The 17,671-nt window shown below is 44.4% G+C and overlaps 1 long non-coding RNA gene across 1 annotated transcript; it reads left to right on the plus strand.

Moving 5' to 3' along the window:
- The first annotated feature begins 315 nt into the window (after nucleotides 1–315).
- Nucleotides 316–17,226, plus strand: LOC118974129 (uncharacterized). The gene is made up of 3 exons (XR_005063726.2): nucleotides 316–792; nucleotides 3,263–3,378; nucleotides 15,725–17,226. It is a non-coding gene; the product is annotated as an uncharacterized lncRNA (long non-coding RNA).
- The last annotated feature ends 445 nt before the right edge of the window (nucleotides 17,227–17,671 follow it).

Below are 17,671 nucleotides of genomic sequence, written 5' to 3' on the forward strand. Positions count from 1 at the left end.
GCCTTTCCCACGACCTGCCTGTATTGTGAGTGCTAATTATAATGCCCCTAAGTCCAATGTTGGGTACTTTTCATGTGTTTATTGGTTATTCATTCATCTCCTTCAGTGAAGCACCTGTTCTGATCTTTTGCCTATTTTAAAATTTAGTTTTCAGTCTTTGCATTATTGAATGCAGGAATTTAAAAAATATATTCTGACTACCATCTCTTTTCACATACACATTTTGTGAATATTTTTTCCCAGTACAGTTTGCTTGTTCATTTCCTTCATGGATACTGATGATGAACAAGTGTTTTTTTATTTAATAGTTTTGTAGGACCCCAACCTCCCTGAGAAATAAGTTAGCCTAAGAGTAGCCATCTTGAAGCCCAAAAAGCCATTCTGATATATGACTCAGAGGGAACAACTGAAACCAGGTAACTCCTCTGGAAAAACAAGTTAATCAATCATGACTGCTGGCAGCGCTAACCTCTCGGTTAGTTAATCATAAATGCCGACCCTACCTTGCTACACCCCCAGGACGTGGCACTAACCCAGAAATCGTAGGTTTGAAAAATTACTGCCTTTGTAGTATTGTTATCTTGCTATGTAGTATTGTTATCTTGTTATTACAAAACAACCTGTAACCATGGTAATCCTCTAGGGCTGAATGCCTCAGAAAATCCTATATAACCACTTAGTTGTAAGTGCTCAGGGTCTTCGTTGAGACCTGCTGCGACGGGCTGACTTGGACCCCAACTAGTTGGCTTCCGAATAAATTCCTCTTGCTTGTTGCATCAAGAAACGTCTTTGGTGAGTGATTTGGGGCGGCGCCTTCCTCAGGGGAATCCAACAGTTTCACTTATCAATTTTTATTTTATTGTTATTTTCTGTGACCTAAGAAACTTTTGTCTACCCCCCAAAACCTGTTTTTCTCTAAAAGTTTATGGCTTTAGCTTTTTTAATGTTTATAGCTACCATACATCTTGAACTAATTTCGAATTTTGTATGTTATGTGATGGGAATTGAGGTTCACTTTTTCCATAATGACATCTGGCAGTTCCAGACCCTTTTTTGAAAAGGTATTCTTTTCTTCATCAGATCGCTTTGGTGCCTGTTCCAAAGCTTACTGACTGCATAAATATGGGTATTTTTCTGGGCTCTGTACTCTATCCCACTGTGTGTAGATCCTCTTGCCGGCACCACATTGTCTTGAGTGCTGTGGCTTCAGAGTGGATTGTAAAGTAACAGAATGTAAGTGTCTTTGTTCTTCATTTCCAAGATTGCTTTGGATATTCTCAGTTCTTCAAAGTTTCAAATAAACTTTAGAATCAAAATTTCCACAAAAATCCTGCTAGGAATATGATCTGAACTGTGTACAATTTATAAATTTGGGTTTGGCACTCTGGCCTGTGGCAGCCAGTCACCTATTTTGTATATAAAAGTACTATTGGAACACAGCCCTGGCTGTTTATTTATTTATTCATTATGGCTTATTTTACTCTACAGTGACAGAGTTAAGTAGTTGCAGCAGAGACTGTATGGTACACAAGCCCAAAATATTTACTATTTAACCCTTTAAGAAAAAATGTGCCAATCCATGCTATAGACGTATGTGGGAAGGAATTGATATCTTCAGTATAGTGAGTCTTCCAGTTCATGAGTTTGATATTTTTCTCTATTTATTTAAATGTTCCCTAGTTTCTCTCAGCAATGTTTATAGTTCTTAGGGTAGAAAGCTTGTATATCTTATGAAAATTTATTAGTAATAATTTCACAGTGGGGGAAACACTATTTTAAGGTTTTATTTCCCATTGTTTGCTCTTAATATGCAAAATACAACTAAATTTTGTATAGCATTTTGTATTTTGTAAAATTGCTAAATTCACTTTCAGGTTCTAGTAGCTGTAGATTCTAAAGGATTTTCTATCTAAACAATCTTATCATCAAGAAAAGAATCAATTTTAATTCTTCTCTTTAGATTTGTATGCCTTTTATTTCTTTTTCTTGCCTTATTGTAGTGTCTAGGATCTCCAGTACAATGTTGAATAGGTTTGGTATTACTCTGTTCCCAATCTTATGGGACACCATTAAGCAGGATATAAAGGATAGGTTTTTTTTTAAATAGATGCCCATTATCAGATTGAATAATTTCCTTATTATTCCTAGTTTACTGAGAGTTTTTATTATGAGTGTCGAGGTTTTTTTCTAATGTTTTCCTGAATTTTCTGAACTATGGTTGTCCTTTATTATGCTAACATGTGAATTACATTGCTTTTCTAATGTTAAACCCATTTTGCATTGCTGGAATAAGTCCTACTTAGTCATGATGTATTATCCTTTTCATTACAGCTAGATTGAATGGGCTAATATTTTCTTATGGATTTTTCCATCCATTTAAATGAAGACTATTTGCCTGTAATTTTTAAAACATATTTTTCAAGTTTTAGAATTAGAGTTCCAGTGACTTTAAGTGATAAAATGATTTGGAAAAGGTTACATCCTGTTCTGTTCTTTGAAAGAATTTATGTAAGATTGGTATATTTGTTCATTAAGTATTTGATAGAATTTAGCAGTGGAAAATACCTGAGTATAGAATTTTTGTGTGACTTTAAAAAATGATTCAATTTCTTTAATAGACACAATTCTGTTTATATTTTCTATTTTGTCATCTTGTTTCAGTTTGGTAAGTTATATTTTTCAAGGAATATGTTCCTTTATTCTATGTTATTAAATTTGTAAGCCTGACATTGTTTACAGTATTCTTTTATTATTTTAATGCTGTTAGGTTTTGTTATAATAGCTCCTCTTTCATTCCTATATTGCTACCTTGTGTTATTTCTGTTTTTTCTTAATTACTCTAGCTAAGGTATGTAAATTTTGTTCATCTTTTAAAAGAATCAAGAATCACTTTTTGGCCTTGCTGTTTTAAATATTGTTCTTAATTTTACTGATTTCTGGACGTAATTTTATCATTTCCTTTCTTCTACTTACATTGAATTTACTGTGTTTTTGGTTTTCTGGCTTATTAAGGTAGATCAGTAGGCAATTAACTTTAGACATTACTTCTTTTTTAATGTAAGCATTTAAAATTGTAAATTTCTCTCTAAGCATTGCCTTAGCTGTAAGCCCAGAAATTTTGATATTTTTTTTTGTCATTTAGTTCAAAATATTTTCTGATTTTTCTGGTGATAGTTTCTTTGACTCAAGAATTACGTGGCTTGTTTGTCATCAGTGTGTATCTTCTTTGGTGAGGTCTGGTGTGTTGTCTATTTTTTTCCAGGGGAGAGAGTGAATGCTGCCCCCTGCCGGCACATGCGGTGGAACGGCAGGGCCTCGAAATGGACGAGCCTGGATCTGGGAAAACCGCATTTGTAGTCATGCTTTCTCCACTGCCAGGTAAGTTTTTCTGCCCATTTTAAAAATTAGGATTATTTGTTTTCCTATTATTGAGTTTAAGCTATTAGTTCTTCAGTTCTCTCTCTCTCCCTCTCTCTGTCTCCGGTCCTTCTGGGACTCAAATTGCATTTATGTTAGACTTTTTGATATTGTCCCATTGGTCGGGGCTCTATTGGTTTTTATTTTCCCTATTCTTCAGATTGAATCATTTCTATTGGTCTCTCCTCAAGTTCACTTGCTGCTTCACTGTCATCTATATTCTGCTATTAAGCTCAATCCAGTGAATTTTTCTATGTTAGGCATCATGTTTTCCAACTGTAGAATTTTCTCTTGGTTCTTGTTATAGTTTCTATTTCTCTGCTGAGATTTTCTATCTTTACATTCATTGTGACAATATTTTTCTTTGAGTCAGGAGTCAGCAAATGACGGTCTGCTGGCCTCATTTAGCTGTTTTTGTAAACAAAGTTTTAGTGCAAAACAGCCAGATCCTTTGTTTGCATATCGTCTATAACTGCTTTCACGGCACAACTGCAGAGTGGGGCAGTGTAGAGATTCTGAGATATGACCCAAGAAGATCAAAATATTTGCTATCTGACCTTTTTCAGGAAAGCTTCCTGACTTCTGTTTTATATCATTGAGCATACTTATGATAGCTGTTTTAAAATTCTTGTCTGCTGTACAGGTATCTGGGTCATCTTGAGATTAATGTCTAAGGATAAAAAATAATATTTTACTGTAACACAGACACTGTGAGTGTTATGTTGTGGAGATTCTAAACTCTATTACAATCCTCTGAAGAGTGTTTTTAACAAATTTGTTTCACTTTAGTGGACAATATATCTGCTTCATTAGACCCAGATTTTAGATTGTCTCTTTGGATGCAGCTCTAATCTCAGTTCAGTTCTTTACACTTTGTGGAGTTGTTTTGAGGCCGCCTGTCCACATGCAGTATAGGGTAAGCTAGAGACTGGGAGATACTTTACACAAAGAATTTGGGGGTCTTTCTCTCTGGCTCCTCTTTGTTCCAGAATTCTTCCTTCACTTTCTAGCAGCTGTGGTTTGCCTGAACTCTGTCCTGTTTTCAGGTCAGAATGGCTGCAGATTTACCACTGGACTGTCAGCCACCCTGTGGCCCACGGGCTGCTGCTCACCCTCCAGAGGGTGAGTCGACTGTCTTGCAGACACTGCCTGTGGTGCTCATTCTCTGATGTCCCGTGGTAATTGCTTTGGCTCGGTTTGGTTTCGCTCTTGTCCTCAGTCTTTAGTCGCTGTGTACGGACAGGTCCGATGCAGTGAGGCTGACTGGGCCACAGCAGAAGCAGAGCTCCTCTAAACCTCTGTAAAGCTGCAGATGTCCCATCCCTCTGGTTATTTCCCTTCCTTGTAATTTACTTGTTTAAGAAATTGGATAATTTGTCCTTATGGAGGTTTCCTCCCATTGTGTACTTTGCTATTTCACCCCCATGATGTGGTTTTACTCTAAAAAGAAACCACAAAAAACATTTCACCATATTTGTCTCAGGTCAGGTCTCTCTTATTCTTTTTGTGGAAATAAAATGTAATGTGTCGCGTGCCCTGTCCTCGCCGGCAAGAACAGCATGCAACAACAGCAGGATTCTTCTGCAGAAAGCTTTATTCTTCAGCTCTTTGTGAAACAAATGAGTTGGGCAGGACCCAGAGGGGAAGGAGAGGCTTGCTTATATAGTTCTCATGCTCTGACCTGGTTGGTGCGGCTCCATATGCCTTATTAGCATAACCATTTGGTGGGTCTCATTGGTCCTTATGCCAAGGCGCAATTAGCATGTAGTTTAGTGGTGTGGGATGATTTGTCATTAGGAAGTTCAGGGCCTTCCGGCTGCCCTGCATTGGGCGCTATTTTCTGAGCGCGGCTGCCAACATCTCCCCCTTTTTTGTCTAACAGAAGCTCAAGGCGGAACTTGCCAGCAGAGGCGGAGACAGAGGCCTGACCTCCATCATACTTTCTGATGCCCCCTTTTTGGAGAGGGGTTCTGGGCATCTACCCCTATGCAGTCAGGCATGCCTCTCAGAGGGGTCCAAAACCTCTTGCAGTGCTTTGCCTCGCATCCTCTGGCTGGCGTTGGGACCGCTTGGTACAAAGGGTTTGGACCCTTTTTCTCAACCCTCTTGCACCATGAGCTTCTTAAAGAAAGCTGTGATTAAGCATTGAGGTACTCGGGCTTGGTGCAGTGCCACATGGGCTCAGGGTGCAAGAGCTACCTCAAGCTAAAGCCGAGCTTCCTTCTTAAGCATGTTGAGCCACACTTGGGGAGAGGCGCCAATGTCTATCGCCATTAGGGCTTGAGCAAGGATCACCTTGTCCTGCTTATGTTGGTTGCGGAGTCTGCATAACAACCAGAGTAAGAGCATGAGACCTCCAAGCAGGAACACGCCCATCCCAGCCATGCCCGCCCACTCCTTGACGTGGGAGAGAGCTCTGAGGAACCAGGAAGAGAGTCCTTCCGCTACGGAGATATCTAGACGGGTGGAGTTGATGTGGATAATTTCTCGCCGCAGCTCTTCTAGTGTCCCATCGAAGTCTTGGGACCAGTTTCCTGAAAGATACTGGGACAGGTCTCGTGACAGATTAGCTGCCCGTGTAAAATTTTTATATTGAATGCTAGTGATGCAGAGGGCACGATATTTCCGCTTACATCCCAATTGGGCCATTTGCCAGAGCACCTCCATTTGTTCCTCCATGAGATCTATGCGTTGATTGAGGATCATTATTCCTCCTTTCAGTTTGCCATCAAGTGTGGACTGTTGGTCCAGGGCAGAAGCTACTGAGGCTGCAAGGTTATTGAGCTCTGTAGCCGATTTGATGGAGGTGTCTAAAGCTATACCAGCGGCGGTGGCTGCGACCGCGGTCGTGGAGATCAGGAGCACTATGGCGGCTGTAACACCGAAATCGCGCCTTTCTCGAAACAGAGTCATGGTGTTAGGGGCGTCTACGGGAACAGGGACCCAACGGGGGATGCGGACTACCAAAGCATTGGTAAAGTTACGCGCATCCCAACACTGAGACAGAAAGCAGGTTTCATTGGAGCAGGAGTCAAAGCTACTATTGGATAAGATAAACAGAAATGGGGGGTATACGCATACTGGAGAAGGTGGAAAAAGGGAATTAGGTGACTCTGGACCTGATTTTGCTGAACACGTGTAGTTCTCGTTGTTATGGGTCATGATCATGTTCCAGTGTGCGCGCATGTGGTTATTCTCGCACCAAAAGGTGATATTTTTTACACCGATTCCCCCACCCTGGAGGGCGGAAAAGGGGGAGAGGTCAGTACACGAGCCATTGACTCCACACAGCATCCATTTATGGAAGGGGTTCATGCTCAGCTGCTGACGAAACTCGCCTTCGAGCACCTTTACTGGCCACCAAGCCTCATTGGCTGGCCGTCCCTCCATATCTGGGGAGATGGTAAACTCCTGCCTCTCAGTTGCCCACGTTACTACAGTTGACTGACAGTCAGTCCAGGGCCACAGCTCTCCCTCATAGTCGCCCACACAATGGGAGGCATATTTGGGTTGACGAGGCCTGTCGGTGGAATTGTTCCTGGGAGAGTGTACAAATGTGCCATTGATCCAGAGAACCATCTGGTGGATAGTCATGTTCTTATAGGGCGGGCTCCCTTCCTTATTAGGCCCTTCAAATTTAGCTGACATAACGGGGAGGCTACTGGCCTCTAGAATTATGTCACTGAACCATCCGTATTTCCTCCGTTTCAGGGAGATACAGCCAGCTAGATTCTGAGTGGTGAAGCATAATGACCCATTAGTTACGAAGGATCGGTTTTCTCCCAGGGGAGCTACTAGGGTGTCTTTAACTAAGTAGGGCAAGTTCATACTAGCATTGGTAGTGAAAAAGCGCGGAAAAACGGCTGCATTGAAACGGACAGGCATAGGTTTAGGAAAGGCAGACAGGATTCCCCATCTCAATACTCCCTGAGTCGGGGTCTCCAGTGTCAGGAGCAGGGTCAGGAGGTATAGCGAAGTCATCTCCTTTGTTTAGGACTTTCCTCGTTAGGCGCTCCGGGATCCAGAAGGGATTTTCTTCACCCTGGGGGAAAACACACACAGCTCCCCTGGATCTGATTATGATTGGATCCGGGCCCTTCCATTGGTTAGATAACACGTCCTTCCATTTTACTAGTTCTTGTGGGTCTTTTGGCCACTGATTATGGCGATCCGCTGCTGTATGGCCTTGAGCATCCAGATCCAAAAAATTTATAGTGAAAAGTGCTAGGGCTATGGCAGTTTTTGGTGTGGGGGGTATATCTTCAATTCCCCCTTTTTGTTTAAGTAAATAGGATTTGAGCGTGCGGTTCGCGCGTTCCACAATCCCTTGACCCTGTGGGTTGTAGGGAAGGCCAGTGATATGTTTTATCCCCATGTGATGACAAAATTGAGCAAATTTTGTAGAGGTATAGGCTGGGCCATTGTCTGTTTTCAGAATCTGTGGTAACCCCCATGCGCTCCAAGCCTCAAGGCAGTGCTGGATGACATGGGAAGCTTTCTCTCCTGACAATGGGGAGGCAAAGATGACTCCTGAACAAGTATCCACGGATACATGTACATATTTCAGTTTCCCAAAAGACGAAATATGCGTCACATCCATTTGCCAAACTTGTAAAGGCCTAATACCTCTGGGGTTGATCCCAACATGAGGTGTGGGAAGGAAGCTGCAGCAATGTTGGCAGCTAAGGACAATGTTCCTAGCTTCGGCCCTGGTTATGCTAAACTGCTTGCGCAGTGTTTCGGCAGTGACATGAAATTGTGTATGGAATTCTGAAGCTGTGGTGATAGGGTCTAGCAGGGGAAAAGCTATATTTCTGGTTGCGAGGTCTGCCAGGTGGTTTCCTTGGGTCATAGGCCCGGGAAGGCCTGAATGTGCTCTGATATGAGTTATATACAAAGGAGATTGCCTATGAAGTAGTGCTGATTGTATCTGTTTGAACAAAGTGGCTACTGGGCTGGACGCTTTGATTAGCCCGGCCACTTCTAGAGATTTGACTGCATTAACTACATAACAGGAGTCAGACACAATATTTAAAGGTTCAGGAAAGATTTGTAGGACTTCTAAGACTATGCGACATTCCACTATTTGTGGAGTGTCAGGCGTGTAGCCTTTTGTCACAACTTTGCCATCATGGACATAGGCACCTGTGCCTGTCTTAGACCCGTCCGTGTAAACTGTTTTTCCATGAGGCAGCGGGGTTAGGCTAGTGACCCGAGGAAATACTAGGAGATGATTTTTGGCGAAGTTGATGAGGGGATGTTTAGGGAAATGATTATCAAAGGTTCCTGAGAAACTGTAAGCAAGTATGGCCCAATCATCGTTCATAGCACATAATACTTGTATCTGTTCTACGCTGTAAGGGGTTATAATTTTAGCTGGAGCCTCTCCGAAATGTGTCATGGAGGTTTTTACTCCTCTCAAAGCAAGTTTGGCCACGGCTGCCGGATAGTACTCTATTGTCCTAGCCTGAGAGGCTTGGGGATGGATCCAGATCAGTGGGCCGTGCTGCCATAAAACTGCTGTTGGCAGCTCCTGGGTGGGAAGCACACACAACTCAAAGGGTTCATTCGATTGCACTCTATTTAATTGTGCTGTCATCAAAGCCTGTTCTACTTTGCGAATGGCTTGTAATGCCTCAGGTGTGAGGGAGCGCGGTGACGTTAGTTGTGGGTCTCCTTCTAGGGTTTTAAATAGTGGAGTCAATTCAGTGGTGGGTATCTTTAAGTATGGGCGCAACCAATTAATATCCCCTAGGAGTTTTTGGAAGTCATTCAAATTTCTCAATTGATTATGTCTTATCTCAAGCTTTTGGGGGCAAATTACATCTGTGTAAATGGTTGCTCCTAGGAATTTGCTAACACTAGATTTTTGGACCTTCTCGCTTGCTATATTCAGTCTCCAATTTTCTAGGGATCTAGTGAGATCTATATATGCTTCTTCTATTTCCGCTGGTTGTGGGGAGCAAAGAAGGATGTCATCCATGTAATGGATGATCTTTAGCGTGGGATAGGTCTTACGAATTGGGTCTAGCGCTCACTGAACGTACAGTTGACATATGGTGGGGCTATTTGCCATTCCTTGAGGGAGGACCTTCCACTGAAATCTGGCATCGGGTTGTTCATGGTTAATAGCTGGCAAAGTAAAAGCAAATCTTTCCCTGTCCTTGGAGCTTAGAGGTATAGAAAAGAAACAATCTTTAATATCTATTATGAGCACTTTCCATTCTTTGGGTAAGGCAGAGAGGAGTGGCAGTCCCCATTGTACGGGTCCAAGCATTCTCATTTGAGCATTTACTGCTCTCAGATCATGAAGCAACCTCCATGATCCTGACTTTTTCCTGATTACAAATATGGGTGTGTTCCATGGGGACACAGAGGGTTCTAGGTGTCCCACTTGGAGCTGCTCTTGCACTAAGCAATGAGCTGCTTCTAATTTTTCAGAGGATAGGGGCCACTGAGGAACCCATACGGCCTCCTCTGTGAGCCAAGGTATGGGCATGGCATCTTCAATGGCCCCTATGGAAAACCCAGGCCGTGACGGTCATTCTTTACTTTGGGCAGGATGGGCTCTATGTGTCCCTGTTGGTGTTTCCCCAGCCCCTTGCCAGGGATGTATCCCATGTCCATCATCATGCCTTGGGCGGGGGTGGAGTATTCATTAATGAGTTTGAGGCCTAAGTCTCTCATGACATCCCTCCCCCATAAATTGACCGGTAGAGGGAGTACATAAGGGGTGACTGTACCCTCTTGTCCTTCAGGGGCTCGCCATTTCAATGGTTTGGCACTAATTGAAGGGCTTGACTCATATCCTAAACCTTGTAATGAATGTGAGGATTGGGTCACAGGCCACTTGGAGGGCCACCAGGTTGCAGAGATAATACTTTTATCTGCTCCAGTGTCTAGGATTCCCTCAAAGCTCTTTCCCTCTATTTGAAGAGTTAATTTTGGTCTGTCTGCTAAATCTAATACTATGAAGGCTGAATCCCAGTCAGAGGAGCCGAAGCCCCTTTCTCCCCTCTCCGTGTTGGTAGCAGGATAATTGGCGTGGAGACTAGGTAAAACTAAGAGCTGGGCTATGCGGTCTCCCGGAGATATAGGGTAGATTCCTCTAGGGGCCGAACACATGATTTTTACCTGTCCTTCATAATCTTGATCTATGACTCCGGGATGAACTACCAGGCCTTTCAATGCAGCAGAAGAGCGCCCTAGGAGTAACCCAATGGTATTTGGTGGTAGGGGGCCTTTAAAGTCTGAAGGGATAGGCTGAACTCCCATCTGTGGAGTCAACACTATTCTGGTGGTGGCACGGATGTCCAATCCCGCGGAACCTGAAGTGGCTCTCCTTGGGGGGCCTGGTTGTTCCCGAATGACACTTGCGTGCTGGTTGCCCCATATATTTGCGGGCCCTGGTGACGGGGGCCCCTCTGGGCGTTTTTTGGCAGTTCTAAGGGTTTCCCTTCTATATCTTTAATAGACCGGCACTCATTGGCCCAATGCCTGCCTTTCTTACACTTAGGGCATAACCCAGGGGTCTTTTGGGTTGTTTGTTCTGAAGCTGGGCTCCTACACTCTCTCTTTATATGTCCTAATTTCCCGCATTGAAAGCATTTGATACTTCTGTTAGTGATCCTGGCTTGTTTGTGGCTCTGTAATATGGCCGCGGCTAGGCCCGCATTGGTGAGTGGCCCTCCTATTTCTCTACAGGCTTTCAACCAGGCATGTATCCCTTTTTGTTTCCAGGGTGTTATCGCCTGTCTGCATTCCTTGGTACATTGTTCAAATACTAATTGCTCCACTAGGGGCATTGCTTGTTCCTGATCTCCAAATATTCTGCCTGCGGCCTCCATCATACGAGCGACAAAGTCAGAAAATGGCTCGCTCAGCCCTTGAATAATTTTTGTCAAATTGCCTGATACTTCTCCTTTGTTGGTGAGGGCTTTCCATGCCTTGGCGGCGCACGTGTTTATTTGTGCGTATACCTGTAAGGGGAAGGCGGTCTGGTCAGCTACCCACTGTCCTTGGCCCGTCAGCATATCATATGACCACGCAGGCTGTCCTTCGGCCGCGTTTGCGCGTGCCTGGGTCATGCTGATATCATGCCACAATGCCTTCCATTCTATGTATTGCCCCATACTAGAAAGGCATGCCTTAGTTACATATTGCCAGTCTGCAGGTGTCATGGCTGTCTCTGTTAATCTCTCAACTTGTGCTATGGTATAGTTGGCACTGACCCCATACGCTCGGACGGATTCCGCTAAGTCTTTAACTTGTTTATGGCTCAGGGGCTGGTGAGAGCGTACACCGTTATCCTCAAATACAGGAAACATTTGTCTAATTGCCTGAAGAGTATCTGGGTGGCAAAAGGAGAGTGCGCCACTCACGTAAGGTGGCGGGGCAACGGGCGTCAGGGGACACCCTGCTTTCATTTTTTCCTTGGTCCGCTTTTCAACTTTGCTGGTTCCCTTACTTCTACACTCTGCGGTTTTATTTTCTTCCCCTTCCTCTGCGGACATTAATTCCTCCTCAGATTCCCTATTGGAGAGTTGGAGGTCCCTCAACTCTTTCCAGGGGTATTTACTATTTTCTCCGAGGCGATCGTCACTCGCTTCTCGGGGCTCTTTCGCTTTTGCCCTAGGCGGGCTTTCTCCCTCACTCTGAGGTTTCTTTACCTTCGTTTTTGTGGCCTTTTTTCGGCCGCGCGCGCTCTCTGTTTCCCGTTCCGTTTCTGACATGCTCTCTTGGATATCTGTCAATGCTCTCTGACCTTCTTTTATTACCTTTTCACATCTCTCATCTTGCAGACAAGCTCTAATCAGTTTCCAGAGGGGCCTGGTGCCTCCCCTCAGGCTACCCTCCTCCTCCTCTCTCTTTCCCCAGTTTGTCCCAGCTCGGGATTGAGAGGGACCCTGAACAAATGAACCAGGGGGCCACACGGTCTATCTCCTTCACAAAAGATCCTAAGACTTTGCTGGAGACCTTCAAGTTTCGCTCTTTGAGAGCTGTCTGCAGCGCCGTGACTAATGACGGTGCATTCCCCATGGTGCCTCCTTATTTACAGAGAACCATCAACCATCATCCTAAAAAGCAGGGGCCTCTCGGAACTTACCCCTCCGGGCTTTCTTCTGACCTGCAGTTCTGAATCCTCTCCAGATGTCTGAAGGGTCCTCCCTGTGCCGGTGATGTTCTGGTTCCCGGGTTTCGGCACCACTTGTCGCGTGCCCTGTCCTCGCCGGCAAGAACAGCATGCAACAACAGCAGGATTCTTCTGCAGAAAGCTTTATTCTTCAGCTCTTTGTGAAACAAATGAGTTGGGCAGGACCCAGAGGGGAAGGAGAGGCTTGCTTATATAGTTCTCATGCTCTGACCTGGTTGGTGCGGCTCCATACGCCTTATTAGCATAACCATTTGGTGGGTCTCATTGGTCCTTATGCCAAGGCGCAATTAGCATGTAGTTTAGTGGTGTGGGATGATTTGTCATTAGGAAGTTCGGGGCCTTCCGGCTGCCCTGCATTGGGCGCTATTTTCTGAGCGCGGCTGCCAACAGTAATGACACTGGTGTAGTCTTTTTGTGAGGTACTGCATTGAAAAGATGTTCCATAATGTATCTATCCAGACTTCTGCTGATTGTTTCAAACAACATTGCAACAAATTGACCTGGAACATCCTCCTTTGTACAAATTCGTAACCATGTGTGAAGTACAGTTGCTTTATCAAATGGTACATGTATTGAAACTTTATGATACCGCCTTTCAAGGGATTATTCCACCTTTACCTCCCTGGGTGCCTGCCTCCCCAAAGGTTTGTGCTATGTAATTACTTTTAAAAGTGTGTGCAGTAGTTTCCTCGGCTGCCGTAACAAATCACCACCAACTGGGTGGTTTTAAAACAACAGAAATCTGTTCTCTCACAGTTCTGGAACTAGAAGTCTGAAACTAAGGTGCCGACACGGTCGGCTCCTGCTGGAGGTCCTGAGGGAGAAACAGCTCCGTGCTTCTCTCCTGGATCCTGGCGGTTGCCAGCAACGCTTGGCTTGCGGATGCTTCACACCAGTCTCTGTGTCCATGTCTATACGGCCTTCTCCCCTGTGTCTTTCTGTGTCTCCATATTGTTTTCTCTTCTTTATTCCAGCTGGCAGTGTTTCTGCAGAGATGGTTGTCCAGGCCCACAGGTAGCACACCTAATCTCTCCAGCACAGCCTTGTCTAACCACATGCCTGGTACTCTTGCCAGAGCACACTTTCTCATCTTTTGGATACAATGAAAATATTCAAAATCTTCAGGTTCTGGTTCCTTTTTTGCTTTACAATTCATTCCTCAATTTACCTCTTTCTGCTTACATTTTTCTATAAGCAGGAGAGAGAAATCAGGCTGCAACCTTCCACACGTTGCTTGGACATCTCCTCACCTACATACACAAGCTCACCTCTTGCGATTTCCACTTCTTACCTGAAAACAGAACACAATTCAGCCAAGTTTCTGCCACCTTATAACAAGCACCACTTTCCTCCCCATGTCCTATACATCTTCATCGTTTCCCTTAAAGCATCCCCCAAAGTTCCTTTAACAGTTGTGTACCAGGCTGCCATGCGAATATTCTGTTCCCGATAACATACGGGTTCTCTAGGACAATAGAAACTTTCTTGATGGCTCTCCTTGCTTCTTTCAGGGGCTCTCAGCAGAATCAGCTTTAACATCAACAGTCTCTTCAAGGCAATCTAGCCTTTTTCTATTGAGTGCCTAAAAATTCTTCTAGCCTCTACCCATCACCCAATTCCAGACCCCTCCCACATTTTTGGGTATCTGTTACAGTAGCAACCTGCTTCCAGGTACCAACATCTGTACTGGTTTTCTAGAGCTGCCATAACAAATTACCCCAAACCATGTGGCTTGAAACAACAGATGTGCATTCTCTCCCAGTCCTGGGGGCTAGAAGTCTGGAATTGGGGTGTTGGTGGGGTTGCTCTCTGAAGGCCCTAGGGCAGAATTCTTTAGCTTCTGGTGGTTGTCATCAACCCTTGGCATCTCTCAGCTTGCACCTGCACTATGACAGTCTCTGTGTTCATGTGGGCCCTTCCCGATGTGTCTGTGTCTCCAATGCCTCATTCCCCAGAAGGGCACCAGCCAGCAGGGTCAGGGCTCACCTTGACTCAGTGTGACCTCATCATAAGGTGATTGCATCTGTAATGCCCCTACTTTTGTTAGGCAGAAGAATAGATACGAGCCGGGTGGAGAGAGAACAGGGCCAGTGAAGCCCACTAAAAGGAACTCAAAGAATTAACCAGATAAAACTAGAGAGCCAGAAAAGACTCACAGAGTTAGGGAGTTAATTAGTTGATGCTCTAAAGGTCAGGAGTAACTTGAAATGTCCAAATAATCCCCAGATAAATAAAAGTATCTGAGTGGAGCCCATGTCTTTATTGTGTCAATTAAATCATGCCATTTTAAGATTTACTTCAGCCTGCTAAAAGGTCCAGCTTACTCTTTAACTTAACCTAACTTTTGTGCTGTTTTTTCCTCTTCTAGCTGCTAATCAAGTAATTTTCAACCTGGGAAGGAGACAAGAATCACGATTAATTCTCCCAACAAGCCCAGATATAAACAGCATAGTAAAAACAGGAAAGATTCCATCTTAAAGCTAAGATTGCATTTTTTAAAACCCAGAAAGTTAGGACGTAAGACTCTTAACACACTCTTTAGGAAGCAGACAAAAACTAAGCCCACCTTGGGGTCAGGGCAGGTGGTCTTAATTGATATGTTCGAGAGAGAAGCTGTTATCCTGGGAAGGAACTGGATCAGTAAATTTCTTGTGTTAAGTTTTACAGAATTTTACAGAATTATCTGGAGGACTGATAATAGAAGAGATGTAATGTTTCTCACTAAAGATAAACATCTTCAGACTACTTGATAAGTCTACATTCCCCAGCCCTCTGTCACATTCCTGAAAAATCCTTAAAAGGGGGAACCCTAATCTTTCAGGGTGTGCCTCCTCTCTTACAACACCTGCACTTCTTCTCAACCTTTCAAGGCACCTCTCCTCTCTGAGGACACCTGCACTTTCTCTCTCATTAAATGCATACATAACTTTGAATAAAACTTCTACTCTGCTTCACTACTGCATCTCTGCTCTTCAGTTCTTTGTTGAGGTGGGGATAAGAACTGAGGAAAATAAACAACCACCCCCTAACACTTCTAAATAAGATCATGCACACATACTGAGTTAGGACTTTAAAATATCTTTGGAGGAGGATACAATTCAACACACAACAAAAGTCTCTGAATCTCTGACATTCTTTGTCTCCATCCTGCAGCCAAGACTCTCCTTCGTCTAGTGGTGTGACTTCCTGATACAAACAGCTGGCTGGACACATACCTGGACACCACAAACCTTGTTGGAAACCATCTCCTCAGGATTCCAGGTTCTGCCTAGTAGCAGTGATCCCATCTCCCACCTGGTGCCAAATGAGCTGTTGGATTCTGGGGGAAAAATATTTTACCAGCCTAGGGCAAAATACTTTTGAAACCGAAATCAGTCAAGGGGAGAAATGAAGTAGGAGAAAACCTTTTAATGCTAACAAGCAGTCATCCTCTCCTGCTCACCCGTGCCTCTCTTGACCCCACCCAGATATGCCCTCGCTCCCCCTTGTAATTACTGATTAATATGGAGATGGACCACTTCTCTCCACCCCTTGAAAACACCTATCAATATGGAGATGCACTAAGACCAAGCAAGAAATTCTGGAAATATTGCAATTTTACACAAAGCCCACCCCTCCAGAAATCTTGTCTCACAATCTATTCACTCCCCATCTTCTACAATGGCCCCTGTGTGAGAAAACTGGAGCATTGTAGCCAGACTAATAACATACAGTAACAACAGCAATAAAATCATAAATCATGATAATCCTCAAGCTGGAGAATTCAGCTAAGTTCAAAGTCCTATGCAGATTTAGTTCATAGTTCGCCCATTCCACAGGCATTCAGTAGCTGAACGGGTAGAGAGTTCAGAGCAGTCATCACATATCAGCTGTAGCTAGTGGGCAGGTCGAGCCCACAGGGACTGCAGAAGAAAATAACCTTACAGGCAGTAAGATACATGTTGTAATGATACCAACATAGGAAAATCTTGTCCATCAGGTAGGATGCATGCAAGGGTCTGGTCCATGGGTAGGACTGTGGCAGGAATGGGATCTTGTTCTGGTCTAGCGCACCAGACTTTCACCCCTCTCCCTGTGGGAGTTACAGATGGGTCAATATATAGGGCTGTGGGAGGTACATGCACTGGCCATAAAGATAAAACAAAACTTCCCCATAAGATGCTCTTACCTCCCAGATATTTTGGATACACTACCATGACCTTTGAGGGTCACTCTGCTGACACTCCAGGAATACACACAAGGCCAGCTTCCAGGCCTTTCCCCCAAGCTGCCAGAAGGGCCAGCCATCATTGGTCCATGTGTTGAAATGTTCAGGGCCATGTCCACTCAACAGTGTCTCCAGGGTTTAATGCAGTAGGGACTGGCTGCAGGATGTTGCTCTGCTGGCCATGTCCTGGCTTCAATAACTCCTCTTTCATTTGCACATACAGTGGTATAGGAGAGGCAGCAATGTGTGTGGGCATATCCACAGGGCTCAAGGCTCCTTTTCGGGGCTACTCATTCAAATGCCATAGCACTGAACATAAGCGAACTGACCAGCTCCATAGACTATTGGTGTTCAACTTCAGGCTGCATTTCAACAAACCATTGTTCCTCTCTATCATGCCTGCCCTGGTAGGGTTATATGCTACATGAAATTTCTGCTTTATTCCTAATTCCTGCATGCATTCTTGTAACGCATGTCCAATAAAGTGGGTGCCTTGATTGCTCTCAATCACCTGCAGCTGGCCATAGGCTGCAAAGAGATGCTCCAGGCCCCTCTTGGTGGTTTGCTGATCTGCACGACATGCAGGAAAAGCAACTGATGGGCCAGTAGCCATGTCATGTCCACACAGGTCATGGCATACTGATATCCTTCTGATATGGGCACAGGCCCAATATAGCCTATCTGCCACCTGACAAGGGGTATCAGCCCCTTTATTATCGTCCCATGTTGCAGTGGGACTTGGTGTAAGTCCCTCTTAGAGCACACAAGGCATTCCTTCTGGGCTCTGCTGACTTCTTCAAAGGTCAATGGCAAGCCCCACCTATGGGCTACAGCCCACATTGTCTTTTGCCCCATGTGCAACAAACACAGACACAACCACTGGGCCACATTAG

The sequence above is a fragment of the Manis javanica genome, chromosome 4, assembly GCF_040802235.1.
Source record: "Manis javanica isolate MJ-LG chromosome 4, MJ_LKY, whole genome shotgun sequence".
In the NCBI taxonomy this organism is placed as follows: Eukaryota; Metazoa; Chordata; class Mammalia; order Pholidota; family Manidae; genus Manis; species Manis javanica.